This window comes from Lepisosteus oculatus, unplaced genomic scaffold (genome assembly GCF_040954835.1).
Source record: "Lepisosteus oculatus isolate fLepOcu1 unplaced genomic scaffold, fLepOcu1.hap2 HAP2_SCAFFOLD_74, whole genome shotgun sequence".
Taxonomy (NCBI): domain Eukaryota; kingdom Metazoa; phylum Chordata; class Actinopteri; order Semionotiformes; family Lepisosteidae; genus Lepisosteus; species Lepisosteus oculatus.
The window spans coordinates 21,912-35,952 of record NW_027168298.1 but is presented as its reverse complement, the minus strand read 5'-3'; the positions used below and the strand labels follow the sequence as shown (position 1 = coordinate 35,952).

The 14,041-nt window shown below is 39.6% G+C and overlaps 2 non-coding genes across 2 annotated transcripts; one reads left to right on the top strand and one right to left on the bottom strand.

Moving 5' to 3' along the window:
- Nucleotides 1-3,427: 3,427 nt before the first annotated feature.
- trnag-ucc (transfer RNA glycine (anticodon UCC)) lies at nt 3,428-3,499 on the bottom strand. The gene has a single exon. It is a non-coding gene; the product is annotated as a tRNA-Gly (tRNA).
- A 2,246-nt stretch (nt 3,500-5,745) lies between these two features.
- Nucleotides 5,746-5,887, top strand: LOC138234120 (U4 spliceosomal RNA). The gene has a single exon (XR_011187815.1). It is a non-coding gene; the product is annotated as a U4 spliceosomal RNA (small nuclear RNA).
- The last annotated feature ends 8,154 nt before the right edge of the window (nt 5,888-14,041 follow it).

Below are 14,041 nucleotides of genomic sequence, written 5' to 3'. Positions count from 1 at the left end.
AAGATTATCACATGCATATCGGTATTATCTTTCTTACGAAAATGCATTCCTTTCATTACCTTTTACTTTTTAAAATGAACTCAAATTGTGTATAATGTAATAATTTAAGTAGAATAGATTCTAATAATATAATGATCCAGTGTGTTGCACTACTTCACTGCTTCACTGCTCTATGCCGTCTGGAAATAAATCCTCAGACTGCTTACTGCCCTGGGCATGTACCAATGAATTACAGGAGCACATCTATTTCTCACTGCGTTGAAGCAGGAGACACACAGTCTCTGCAAACACATCCTAGATACAGTGTTCCAGAACCTTTGACCTCATCCAGAACGTATCATTTGTTGAAAGGGATTGCTGTCCGAATGCACATCTGAATCCCAAACAGAATCTCTAGTAAAATACGATCATTTGTGAAACAGGCAAATGACTGTCTCAGGGGCCCATTCCTCATTGTCAGACATATGTATGCAATACTTTCACCGTGCATTGAGCAATAGGGATTAAAAACACAGCAGGTAAGGTTAGATGTCATGTTCTATGATCATTTCTTTCAGCATAAGGGACTAAATATACTAAACGTATGATACTAAAATGTTATTTTCACATATATTAATGTAATAAATGATTGCTTATGCTTTATAAATAAATCTAATTAAAATAAAAGCTTAAGTTTTGTATTTATCTTGTCCCATAGAACATGATTTTCTTTGTATTTCAAGCCCACAAAGTGTCCTTTGATCTCTATTCTGTGGTAATCCACGATGACCCCGTTCTTCAGGTGATTCATCATGTCCTCCCTCGCCTGTTGAGAGGCCACCTGATCTCTTCTGCCGTGGCGTGCTTCATACACGCCCTCTTGAAGTGAGCAGGAAGCTGATCAAAAGTATTCAGGCACATCTTGCACACCAGGGGAATCCTCGCGGGTTTCCTTTGAAAATAAATAATACCATCTGTGTATAGAAACAAGCTAAGACTGATTTCTTAAATTATCCTTAAAATTCTCTCTCATAGTTTGAGCATAATGATTTTATTGCATTTATATAAGAATTGCTCATTGCTCCTAAATAAATAATGGTCTCAGTCACAGACTTTCCAATAGAAGCCATTGTGGAGTTCAGCAACTGCAGGTCCTAGAAGTGGGGAAGGAATTTCAAAAGAGAAATTGAATTACAATACAGAAGGAATGGCTGAGGGTTCACTGAAATGTATAAATATACAAATTCCAAAGACTGAGTCCATATAGAAACAACTACTTTTCATTTTCAGTATAAGAAAAAAAAACTATCTTCCAAAGCATCATAAAATTGTCCCTTCTTCCAGACCCTACTTCTCTCTTGTAGTAGTACAGCAGACCTTTCCAGGTGAGCAGATCACAGAGTCCGAAATGAGCTTCCTCCATCAAGCAAAGTACCTGAACATGACTCTGTCTTCATAAAAGCGCCCCTGTAATAAAGAAATTAAATCCAAAATCAAGAGGGCAGTTGCCTACTGAAATACAAGAAGTCATCAATTTTAACCTAGCAACACATTAAAGGCTGCATCTATACAAGTGCGATTCTAGAAATGCTCACCAGATTACGTTTTAAGAAGGAACTGCGCCTCAGGTTCCGCCGAGATCTTAACTCGGATGGCAGGATTCAGAGTCCGGAGTGTGGACTGATGGCGAACGGAGGGTCCACATACTGTGGATCCCTCAGTGATCTTCCGCGTATTCAATCCGCCAGCGTGTGACTCCCCTGTCCCTGTGACCTCATTGCTCTGCTCTCTCCTCTGTGCAGCCGAGCCCGACTCACGGTAAAGTGAAAAAAAAGATGCCCTCAACGTGAGATTTACTCTGGAGCGAGGATAGATGTTACCTTTTTATCATTTAACAGGATGTATGTGATGTGGCGACTAGGTTCAATTTTGTATCCTCTTTAAAAGATTAAGGACTGGGGTGAGCGTGATTTACCACCCTTTCAGCTAAGAACCCGACTTGCGCACCGTTTAAGCTGCATAGACTCGGTCGTTTAACTCTTCTCCGTTAGCAGGGTTAAGGTTAAAGAAAAAAAAATAGCTGACTCCTTTTTTTTGCCAGCCGCTAGCGCTGATTAGCAAGGCTTGTATTTCATGTTTTGCAAGTTGCATCCATTTTAAGAAAAACAAGTCGCGTTAAAGACAGGAAATGAATACTTGCATTTAATTAAGTCTAGCCGTAGGCGGGGATCTCCTATTTACTAGACAGGCGCTTTAACCAACTAAGCCACGGCGCCCCGGGAGTGTTGTCCTTTTGCAGCCACTTGGACACACCACTCAGACACATCTGCATTCGGTGTGTGCTCCGCCTGCTCGCTGAGCAAGTTGCCACCTTTACATACAATAGCAACATCGACACCAAGAGAAAGGATGACAAATGGCTTTTATCTGGAACTTTTCATGTCCAAGGAGCTCAATGTGCTTTCTGTGTACAACAGGGCCACTGAACTCCACACTGGCCACTGAACCACAGCAGTGGCTTGCTGGCTTGACATCTCCCAAGGAAAATGTTGAAATCACATGTGGAACAGGAAAATGACCCTCGAGTACGTGGGGAAAAAAAGAAAAAGATCATCTGGAGCGCGCCAACCCATGTCCGGACAGCCCAGTTTCGTCGACAAGGTGGCTGAGTGGTTAAGGTGATGGACTGCTAATCCATTGTGCTCTGCAGGCATGGGTTCGAATCCCATTCTCATCGCTCTCCATGTCTGACACGTGTGCCTGTTCGACATCGGCCCTCCTGTTGTTTGCTCTGGTGCTAGAGCCGTACATTTTCTAGCAGTGGCTGAACATGGTATAGTAGGCCAACGTCGGTATCGAGCAGTGACAGTAACAGTACTTACTGCGCCCCATAAGAAATCGTTTGTCCCTGTTCAAAAGAGATTGTGCGATGTCCTGCGGCGTTCGTAAAGCAAACCTTTGACAGTTTGAAAAGAGGAATTTATTCTGCTTCCTGTGCGTGCAGTAGTTACAAAGTTGAACGTCTTTACACGATCTGCTGCAGTTTTCAGTGGGCGGGCTTTGTCAGATGGCTTGAAAAAACTCACTGTGTTTCGGCTCGGGAAACATCATGAGCAGTGTCCTGCATGTTTTCTGTGTATAGCTGTCTTTTAACGCATACAGAATTCATTCGAAATCATTGATTTCTCCAATTAACAAGGGTCCCTTTTTGAACCTGCGAGAAGCATTCTTTCAATGTAACAGATTTACTCCGGGGAAAGCCAGCATGACATTGAGAGTAGCTCAAGCTTTCAGCACCCGTATCGGACTGCGTGTATGCAGACACCGCTCAGAATCCCCTGTAAGATTCTCCCTCAATTCCGTTTTTCAGTGCTTTAGCTCTTTCAAAAGGCTTCGCTTTGCTAGTCACAATCCAAGGCTCATGACAGCATTTGAAAACATTCGCCACTGCGTTGGCCGGGAATCGAACCCGGGTCAACTGCTTGGAAGACAGCTATGCTCACCACTATACCATCAACGCACACCCACAGGAAGCCTGCAGGACACCACCAGAGAATGCTTTTTTTAATTTTTTTTTTATTAAACATAGAATTTACAAATACAAATACAACAAGAGGATCAGAGTCATGTACAAGAGAAAAAAAACGCAGCAGAAAAAAGCATTTAACTACCAGAGGTAATTAAGTAATTATGTGATCAAATTGTATATTTTACACATATCATATTTTCCTTGCTTTAATATTTCTCAATTATTTATAAACTTTAGTTTCAACATGCATGCGTTTCCTGTAAAAAATAAAACTCAGCACACAGTTTTTCTTTTAACAACATTTCGAGTACCTCTGGCATTCATGAAAAAGACATACACAAAAGCAAATAACTAACTCTAAGACTGTCTAAACTATTGAGTTTTTCAAAGAACCAGAACTATAACAGTCCTTAACACTTAACTACACCATTCCAAACTAACACTAAAGAAACACTAGTATATACTGGTATAACAAATATAACCAAACATAATCATTAACTGAGCAGTCACTGGGAGCAAATCTCCTTCCCGTCCACAAAGGCCCTCGCTCCCACAAAGTAGGCTCTCCTCCCCTCTCTTCTGGCAGCTTCAACCTGGGGCCACAGCTGGTTCCTGGTACTCCTGTCCGCGGCAGACAGGTCCTCTGCAAACCTCAGTTTGTTCCCATTCAAATACTCATTCCCCCTCGCCGCTCGCCACAGCATGTCCCTCGCCGTCCTCTTGGTGAACTGTATTATAATCGATCTGGGGCGCACTTGCCCAGACATGTTCGCTCTCCCGAGCCTGTGAACAAAGTCAATGGCCGATATTACGTCCTCCTGGTCCGGCAGGGTCCTTTTACAGATACCCTTCACTATTGCAACAAGGTCCTTATCACGTTCCTCTTTAACTCCAAATAATTTTAAATTCCATCATCGACGGTATCTATCTACATCGTTCACTTTCAATTCAAGTTCTTTAATATGCTTTTCTTGTTTGGTATTTACTTGTTTAAGAACTTTTACTTCACTCTTTAAGTCTTCAACCTCTTTAAACACACAGTCCATGGACTTTTTAAGACTTTCGATTGCAACTGTATTAGATCAAATCATTTCCTTCAGCTCACCCATGCTCTGTGCCATCATGTTGAAGATGTTGGTCTGGAGCTCCTCCAGCGTCAGGTCGCCCCTTCCTCTCTTGGCTGCCGGGGTTTTCACAGGTGTGCTGGGCAGGGACTCCGGCTCTTCCTCTGGCAGCTGAGTCTCACTTGGGCTGCGAACGCTCGCGTACGAGCGCATCTCCAGCACTCTTTCCACGTCCCCTCCAGCTGCTTCACTTTTCCCTTTAGTTGCCATCAATTTTCTTGTAGTGCTATACATATACGATTGAGGTTTCTTAGACTTCTCCTTCGAAGACCCAGCACTCTCTTTTCTTTTCCCAGTGTTACTCATATCGAAATTCTTAAACCTAAAAAAAAACGTTTTTTTTTCTTTCAATTATAACTGAAGTTTAAACAAGTAGTGTTAAGTCCTTATTTTTCTGTAGTCAAAAAAAGCAAAAATTAACATTCAGGTCATGAAAAACTCAAAAAAAATCCTCAACCACTAAACTTTACCTCCCACCTGAGCGCCATCTTGAACGCCCCTACCACCAGAGAATGCTCACGATTTCGGAAGCTGTCTCCGGGACGTGCTGATTCCACACATCCTGAATAAATCATGATATTGTTAGTTGCTGTAGCTAGACGTTCAAATCAGTTTCATGGCCAGATGGACTGTTTCCTCCAGCGGTATAGTATTGCAGTGAGACAGCACGATGCCTGCAAGACTATGTCACGCTAAACGCCACAGATTGTGTTTGTCCGTTCATGTCAGTCATCCTGCAGCCACGGGAAGTGGGACACAAACATGCCGCAATGCTTTCAAGACGTTAGGATTTGTTTGTGCAACATCCGAGAAGAGTACTTGTGGCTTGAATGTGAACTGTACGTGCCCGCCCCCTTTCCTCTGTAGTGCATGAGTTCCTCCCGGCATGCCCTTCGTCATTGTTCTGTCATCTTGTATTTAAAGGGTTGTATTTCTGCTGCTGAAAAGAATCAACGGGTTTCTTTGTTCCCAACGGAGCCCTTGTCTGTCATGAAATTCTTCAAAACCTCAAGCTAGAAGAAGACGACAAATATGAAGCGTTACAGCAACGACATGCCATGAGACGATTGATAACGATTTCCATAGGATCCCCGCGGTTGCCTGGCAACCGTCAGCTTTGCGCAGTGGCACTATCGTAGCCTGTGAGGTTTAGCCGAGGCGGGATTATTGCTAGTTGAAAACTTTTCCCAATACCCCGCTTCCGCCGGTTTGCAATACAATCGGCGAAAGCAATTTTTGACAGTCTCGTTAGAGACTGAGCAAGGTGTTTAAAGACAGATTTGGTCATGGTGACATCATGGTAGAAAGAAGCGAGCTTGTTCCCAGTGGGCATTGATTCGTCGAATATACGTATATTTACGGCGAAATTACGGCTATACGTATATATACGTCGCCTCGAAGTATAATCAACGTCGAATTGCAACCGTAAAATTGACGACATTAACAAACGCATATATAACGTCGAAAACACATCTAACACAGTGCCTGAGGCTTTTTACTGTACAGATGCAGCCATTCAAAATGGGTGAGGTATTTCGCGGCATACCGCGACACGCCCACCGGGGTATCACGCGGTTCACGTGTGTCACGTGACTAACTATCCGGCGTCGCCTTGTAAAACCGCCAGGGGGAGCTTAACCTCTCATGTACAGCATTTGAGCCTTTAATTTTGAACTGTGTATTACAGCATGTTAATCATCAGTCATTAAAATGTTGGTATATTTTATGAAAGCAAGATTGCTCAGTTGGACAAAAGTACACAACCTAACTTTATCAGAAATATTTATGCATCAAAGCCTTTACTGAAGATATTACTAATTGTATTAATAATGGATGACTTTGGACAAGCTGTATACTCAAAGTATAATTTCTTTAGCACATTTGTACAAGCACTTGGAATCTGTCCAAGCCATACTTTGTCAGGCATTTCGTTTTACTTCAACGGGCATAAAAACTTCCTTGCTTTTAACAGGGCGTTTCATAATTTCTAACTACGAAAATGATTTAAAATGCGACACCTATCATGAAAAGAAAAAAATACACACCAGTATTCCATTTCTCCCTAAACATTGTAAGCTTCGAAGTCTTTAACTAACGTGATACCGGAGTCAACAAGCATACTTTTAGAATTTGATTTAAAGGGAATATAATATGGAATCGTTAACAAGATGTTAACAGTGAAAAAGGTATTTAGAAATGAGTTATTTCAAGATGAAAAAGAAAACATACACGAAACATGGTTTCATTACGACCAGAATCGGTCTTGAGATATTTTTAACTTGATTTACAGTATTTGAGAGGTATGTCTTAACACCGATACTACAGTGCTTAAGTACTGCTCACGTATATGTTTCTAGGTTTATATTATGCATTTCATACGGTCAAATTACTTTTGAGCAACTAATAAGAAGCGCGAAACGGTATGCGTTTTAGTTTCGTTTTGTGCTGGAACCCGTGGATTGATTAGAGATATCAAGTACATACAAGTCATTTTTTAAATGTTGTAGTTCGTCTTGAAAAAATGTTACGAGTACATCATCTATCAACAATTACACAGGTTCTGTTTCCATATTGCGGATTTTGGTTAGGTACAGTATTATCAAATCCAGTGGCGCTGTGTGTTACTTTACTGATTCCCAATCTGTGATTGAAACCTGTAAAACCGGTTTAATTCGTCACAGCCAGCACTCTTCAGGTGTGAGGGTCTTCTGCTCAGAATGAAACGCTAAAATGTTTGTGTATATTCTAATGGTAGTGGGGGCAGGGTGTGTGGGAACAGGTTTGTTCTTCACACCTGAAACATTTTCTCTGAAAGGATTTTCTTAGCAGTTTAACCGATCTTGTTACAGCATGTTACAGTTTACTATTATTAACCATATTAATTTTAAGTGCTTAATGTAAAATCTTGTAAAAATATATTTTCATTGTTCAAATATACATTAAGTCTGACTATCATATAATAAGTTAAATACAAAACTAAAGAAAAAATAGGGTTAAATATAATTCAAAATATTTTGCTAACAATGTTAACTGTTTATGAATAATAAAATGTATTAACTAAGGAGTAGGATGGCACAGTTGTTAGCATGTTTTTTGTTTTGTTTCTTTTTCATAAATACAACAGTAGTACCTGATGTCTCAGCGCCTTTCAAAATTAAATTATGCATGCAAACCTGTGAACTAGAAAGATAACTAAGATATCCATCCATTTATAATGGTGGCAAAGTGGTTAGCATTGCTATCTTGGAGCACTGGGGTCCTAGATTCAATTCCTGCCATCCTGTGTGTGTGGGGTTTGCATGTTCTCTCTGGGTTACATGGTTTTTCTCCGTATGTGTGATATGACTCCCTCTCGCACTCCAAAACATACTGGTAAGTTAATTGGTTTATGGGAAAACTGGCCCTGGTGTGTGTGTGTTTGTGTCTGTCTGTCCTGTGATGGACTGGCGCTATGTCCAGGGTGTATTCTGCCTTGTGTCCGTTGCTTACTGGGATAGGCTCCAAATCCTCAGTACTGGATAAAGAGATTAGAAATAGATGGACTATACACAGTGTTAGAAACCCACTATGAAATGGCAGCATCTCACTGAGAATAAAATATTTTATAGTGCTGGCCTTTCCACCTCTCTTGCACATCAGTATCCATACCTAGTTATTTAAACAAATTACCTCTAATTATAAACATCTTAATATGCTGGCTCTGTGGATCCGCATCAGCTATGTTTGCCCATTCCTTCAATTCATGTGCATCCAACACAAAGTTCAATACTAGTAACTGCACAAAATCTAAAATACAATCCTCATTTCAGTATCTATGTAAACATATAGTCTGTTAACTTCATCATCTTCATCAAAAGTATGCCTAACCCCATTAGGAAGTGTTCTTGTTATCAGTGTATTCCTTAGCTTTCCCAAAATTATCTTTTTCTTACCAACATCTCTAGTCTTTTATCCTGCAATAACTCAGCCAACACTTAAATCCCCAAAAGCTGCTTGTGTTCATTTCTTTAAATCACAAATATCATGTGTAAATACTGGCCATTTAATACTCTGCATTGTGGGATAATAGTTTATTTTAAAGGGAACTAGAGAAACTAAGAACTAGAGAAATTAAGAAAGGCTTTTTTTCCTAGAATTAATAAATGCACATCCTGTTCACTGGGGAAATTAAATCCACACTGAGCAATCTTCAATATGTTCAGAATATGACAGCGAGAATCCTATCAGGGATGCATTACACCTGTTTTCAAGTCCTTGCACTGGTTACCTATCAGGTTTCGAGTCAACTTCAAATTCCTCATCCTCATTCTGTACCTACAGTATATGGCTTATTATCCGTCTACTCCCCCACCTTTGTCTGTCTGACTCTGGTCTTCTAGCTGTCCTCAAGAACATCTACATTCTGTGGGTGACAGGGTCTTCTCCAGCTGCACCCCAGAGCTCTCAATTTGTATTCCCAGTGATATCAGTCACGTACCCTGAGTGCATTTAAATCTAACCTCAGAACCTTTCTTTTCAGAAGACTTAGTGTCTGTATCTGCTTCATTTTCTAATTTTGGTCGCACCTCTAACTGCTTGTCTTTCTTATATGTATTTACTTTGTAATCTGTGGTCCTTTTATCTGTTTTTACATCTACCATATTGCTTTAAGATGCCACCTTTAATGGTAATATATAAAATAAAGTTTTTTATTATTGTTATAGGGAAACATGATCAGATTTTCCCTGGTTCAGAAAAAAAGATCTAAAGTATACTAGTTTGTCACTCTTCTCATTCCCTTTGCTAAATGACTTTTCATACTAATCTGATCAATCTAACTGCCAGTTTTCTGTGCTTTCTCTATCCTGCTAGATTTGCAATTATTCTGAAAATTTTCATCTTGAAATAACTCATTTCTAAATACCCTTTTCACTGTTAACATCTTGCAGCAACCCTGTGACAAAATATACACTTAGCTCAACCTGACAGTTCATCCTGCTACCAACATTAAATAAAACAAATCTTAAGATTTCTATATTTATGTCTTTATTTAGTGGTTTCATTAGTGACAAACGCTAAACTTTCTTGGAAAAATGTCTTTTATGTGTTGCGGAAAAAACTGACTTGCTTTAACAAAATATGTTTACAAGTCCTTTCACCTGGCAGTTTACCTAAATGCCCAACTATCTGAGAAGCCCTCCATGAAACCATAGTTGCTATTAATTCATTTAGGGCTCACTGACAGAATTGCTGTTTTTTATGCATGCTAATTTCTGATTCCTCACTCTGTTTCATGTTTATAGATAAGACTATTGATCGCGAAGGGAAATTGATGTACATGTTTACATGTTCTTTTGTAACATAGACCTTTTTGTGATTTTTTTGTATATCTAAGCAAGTGTTCCTGCATCCCTCTTCTGCACTATAGGCATGGCTTTTATTCTGTTTGCTCCATTTCTAAAACGTTTTGCTCATGTGCATTTTTGTATTTTTTTACACCTCTAGCACTTTAACGTCCTGAATTTTCATTTGCCTTAATTTGTAGAATGAATTTGAGTTTTAGCCTTAAAAATCTTAAGTTTTCACTATCTTTTGTTTCTTGTCCTACAACTGTTATTATTGATCACCATGACTTCATTCAGCCTTTCCTGAACGTCTATGACAGGCAGAGAGAGTGCTGTTTCTGGTGCGATCTTTTGCAGCTGACATTTCACTGTTTTAAACGAACAAGAAATTAGATTGCTCATAAATCACTTATTCTATATAAATACAGCGTAATTGCCCTCCGAAAATCCTCTTTTTCTTGTTCGTTTTAGAGACCTTGATCGAAACTGATTTTAGATGTCAGAAAGGATTTATTTTCTCTGTATTTCCTACATTGCTTTGTCGAGATTTTAACTTTATTTTTAGGCTCAGATTTCAACTATAAATCATACACTAATTAATAGCAGTAAATACTGATGTTTTGCTCCCTCTTACCACAAAAATATATATGTTTTGTAGCTGGGATGAACTTTATTTCGTACGCGTAGCTACTGCGATTTGGACACGAAGCGGTTAAAGATGGCGGCAAATCAGGCACCCAGAGGGGGGGGGGGGGCGTCTTCTCGCCTCCATAACTAAAATGCCAAATAGGAGTGGCTTAAGCGACATACACAGTCGTGTAACTGACAGTTTGAGGTAGCCTATCGTGTAAATTTCGCTTTGTTGCTGATAGGTTAAGCTTTCGAAACTCTGCCCCAAAGTCATGTGACTGATTTTTCGCCCTGTTTCGTTGGTTAAACGCAATGATCACAAGCACCACCATGGTTACTGGGATGTGTAGTTTTTAATTCCGTTTGAATTATAACTGTACGTACTGTCTTCAAAATTGGCCAGGGCTTTAAAGAGAAGGCGCGCCAAAAAATTTCGGTGCCGTCGTCTCCGCTTTAAAGGTACCCCCGTGCTGGAAGAATTTGACCTCGGAACGTTTGCCCAGCGTACTTAAACTTAATATGGTCAGTAACGGTAAACAGTAACATGGTAAGAAGGAGCACGTACAAACGTTTTCGAAATAACCACATGTAAGACTCTGATCCTAAAAATGTTTAGGGAGAAAGTGGAATACTGGTGTGTATTTTTTCTTTAAACTACCAATACCAGCCATATACAGTCTGTAACGTAGGGATTTCTATATGTCTTTATTTAGTGTTTACATTAGCGACAAAGGCTAAACTTTTAGCTTCAGTAACGTGTACATATCTCCCCTTTTTATAAAACGACTTGGTTGAAAACTGTTCCCGAGCCACTGTTGTTTCATCAGTGAAAAGTACATCATGAAATGCCTCTCCCTGTTCAATCCACTGGAAAAAGAAAAGGAGCATAAAGCTTCTGATGGTCATAAACGATATTCATTTAGGAGCAGCATCAGAGGTATGTTTTTAACTGCACTGCATTGAAGAGAATACCATAGTGTGTTTTTTTTTTTTACTCCCTGGCGGAAACTGGCTTCCAGAAAAATCAGTATGGCTCAGAGATTAAATAAAACTTCACAGACATTAATGAAGAGCATAACGCGTGTACTGTATACACTGCAAGTACAACCCAACTCTCTGCAGGAGTGCTGGCTGTGACGAATTGAACCGGTTTCACGGGTATTTTCAAAGTAGGAGGCGAGATTTCCAGCGAAAGACACCCCCCCCCTCAAAAACCCAGTAAATACAGTACTTACTAGTTAAAGGCTAGGCTCCCGACTACGGCGAAAGGAACCCTTCTTTCATTAGAAGACAATGAACATATTTTAGCCCTGAATGAATTAATAGCAAACATGGTTTACATAAAAGACATTTTTCCAAGAAAGTTTAGCCTTTGTCACTAATGAAACCACTAAATAAAGACATATATAGAAAAATCTTAAGATTTTTAAAATACATGACTTTGCTAAAATTTATTTGAAAATAAAAACAATTACAACCGCCAGGGGAGAGAGAGAACAGGGGAGGGATGTTGGTTTTGCATAAGGGGCGGGGCTATGGAAAGTAGGTATGTTTGGGAATGTGTAGTTACATGTTCTGGCTGTTTGTGAATTATCGTTGTTGAGTATGGAGTGTTGAGGTATTGATTTTGTGTAATGCTTTATGTTGAAAATTGAGGTGGATTTTGTTTATGATAAACAGGATAAACTGGGATGGGAGGAAGGTTTGGTTTTGCATAAGGGGCGGGATTATGATAATTGGAGGACTTGCGAGTGTAAAATGGTTTGATTATTTGATTTTGTATTGTGGTTGTTATCTATGTTTTTGGTTGGTATTATGTTTATATGGTTGTTTTTGTTGGTTGGTTGTTATTATGGTTATTAATAATACGATCTATAGTTGAAATCTGAGCCTAAATAAAAAGAAAAAGCAAGTGATTAGGTTTATGAGCAATCTAATTACTTATTCGTTTAAAAAGCTATATAAAATAAAGTTTATTATTAATTTGCTGGACAGAGCGGTGAACATTATTATGCATAAGACAAAGATAACGATCCTGATCAGTTTAGAAATCTGTGTACGCTGTAAGGTTTTTATTTCTTAAACTTTTAAAATACACGTTTAGAATTGAAAGAAATCCTCTTCCTGGTATAGCAAACCAGCACGTCTTTTTTCTCCAATCAGAGGGGTGTCAGATGGTGTCAGCCAATCACCATTCTGCGTTGGGTAGCAACGGGTGACTGTTCTCAGGCGGAAGATGTAAACAGCTTAATGTTCGTGTTAAATATTTTTTTTTAATTAAAATTCATTCTATACAGCAATCGCATATTTGGGTACCGTTTCATAAAACTTTCATGCTTAAAATGTTTAGGGAGAAATGGAAGACTGGTGTGTATTTTTTCTTTAAACTACCAAGACCAGCCATACACAGTACAGTTTACATACATACAGTAATGTTTTAAATTAATATCGTTTATGACCTTCAGATGCGTTATGCTCCTCTTCTTTTTATGCTCAGCTACTAAAATTTCCCTTTAGTGGTAAAATCCATATAAATATTCAAAACTAAGCGGATTAAAATGTGCACAGTAAAGACATTAAATGATTAAATCTTTGCACTACCAACCAATGCACCACGAGTGCCCCTGTCGGTCATTTTGGCCAGCCAATCACTTGCCCTGCGGTATGCTCCGGTGCCCCGCGGTGGCTTGTGGGTAGGTTACCGTACCGCGGGTTTTTACCGTGCATTTTGAATGGCTGCATCTGTATGTATCGTGTGTGCCGCAACTAGGAGTATACGGCACTCTGCACAGTGTACGAAGTAAATTATTTTCGCAGCAATTAATTTACACGTGTATAATAAATATAGTAAAAATAATAAATTAATTACTGCGAAAATAATTTACTTCGTACACTGTGCAGAGTGCCGTATACTCCTAGTTGCGGCACACACGATACATACAGTAAAAAGCCTCAGGCACTGTGTTAGATGTGTTTTCGACGTTATATATGCGTTTATTCATGTCGTCGATTTTACGGTTGCAATTCGACGTTGATTATACGTCGAGGCCACGTATATATACGTATAGCCGTAATTTCGCCGTAAATATACGTATATTCGACGAATCAATGCCCACAGCTTGGCAAACAAGGGTTTTGCTGAGGGGGTCTTGCCACCTGCCTGAAAAAAAACAGTAAAATGTTTGAGTGCCTAAAGAGTTTCTATTTTTATTTTCTTGACAAAAGTCCCCCATCAGTGCGCGGTGCCCGAGGAAAAATCTGTAGGGGGGCGTCTGAAATTCTGAGGGGGGAGTGATATTTCGGTTGAAACGGAGCTGTACGGTGCAGCTACCCAAATGAAATCTCGCAGCTATGCCATTGATTAGTGCTTCATGATAGAAGATAACGACTAGCAATCTGGTATTTGCGATGAAGTTCAGTTTCACATTTTTCGTCACTCTCAAGGTTTGTACTGC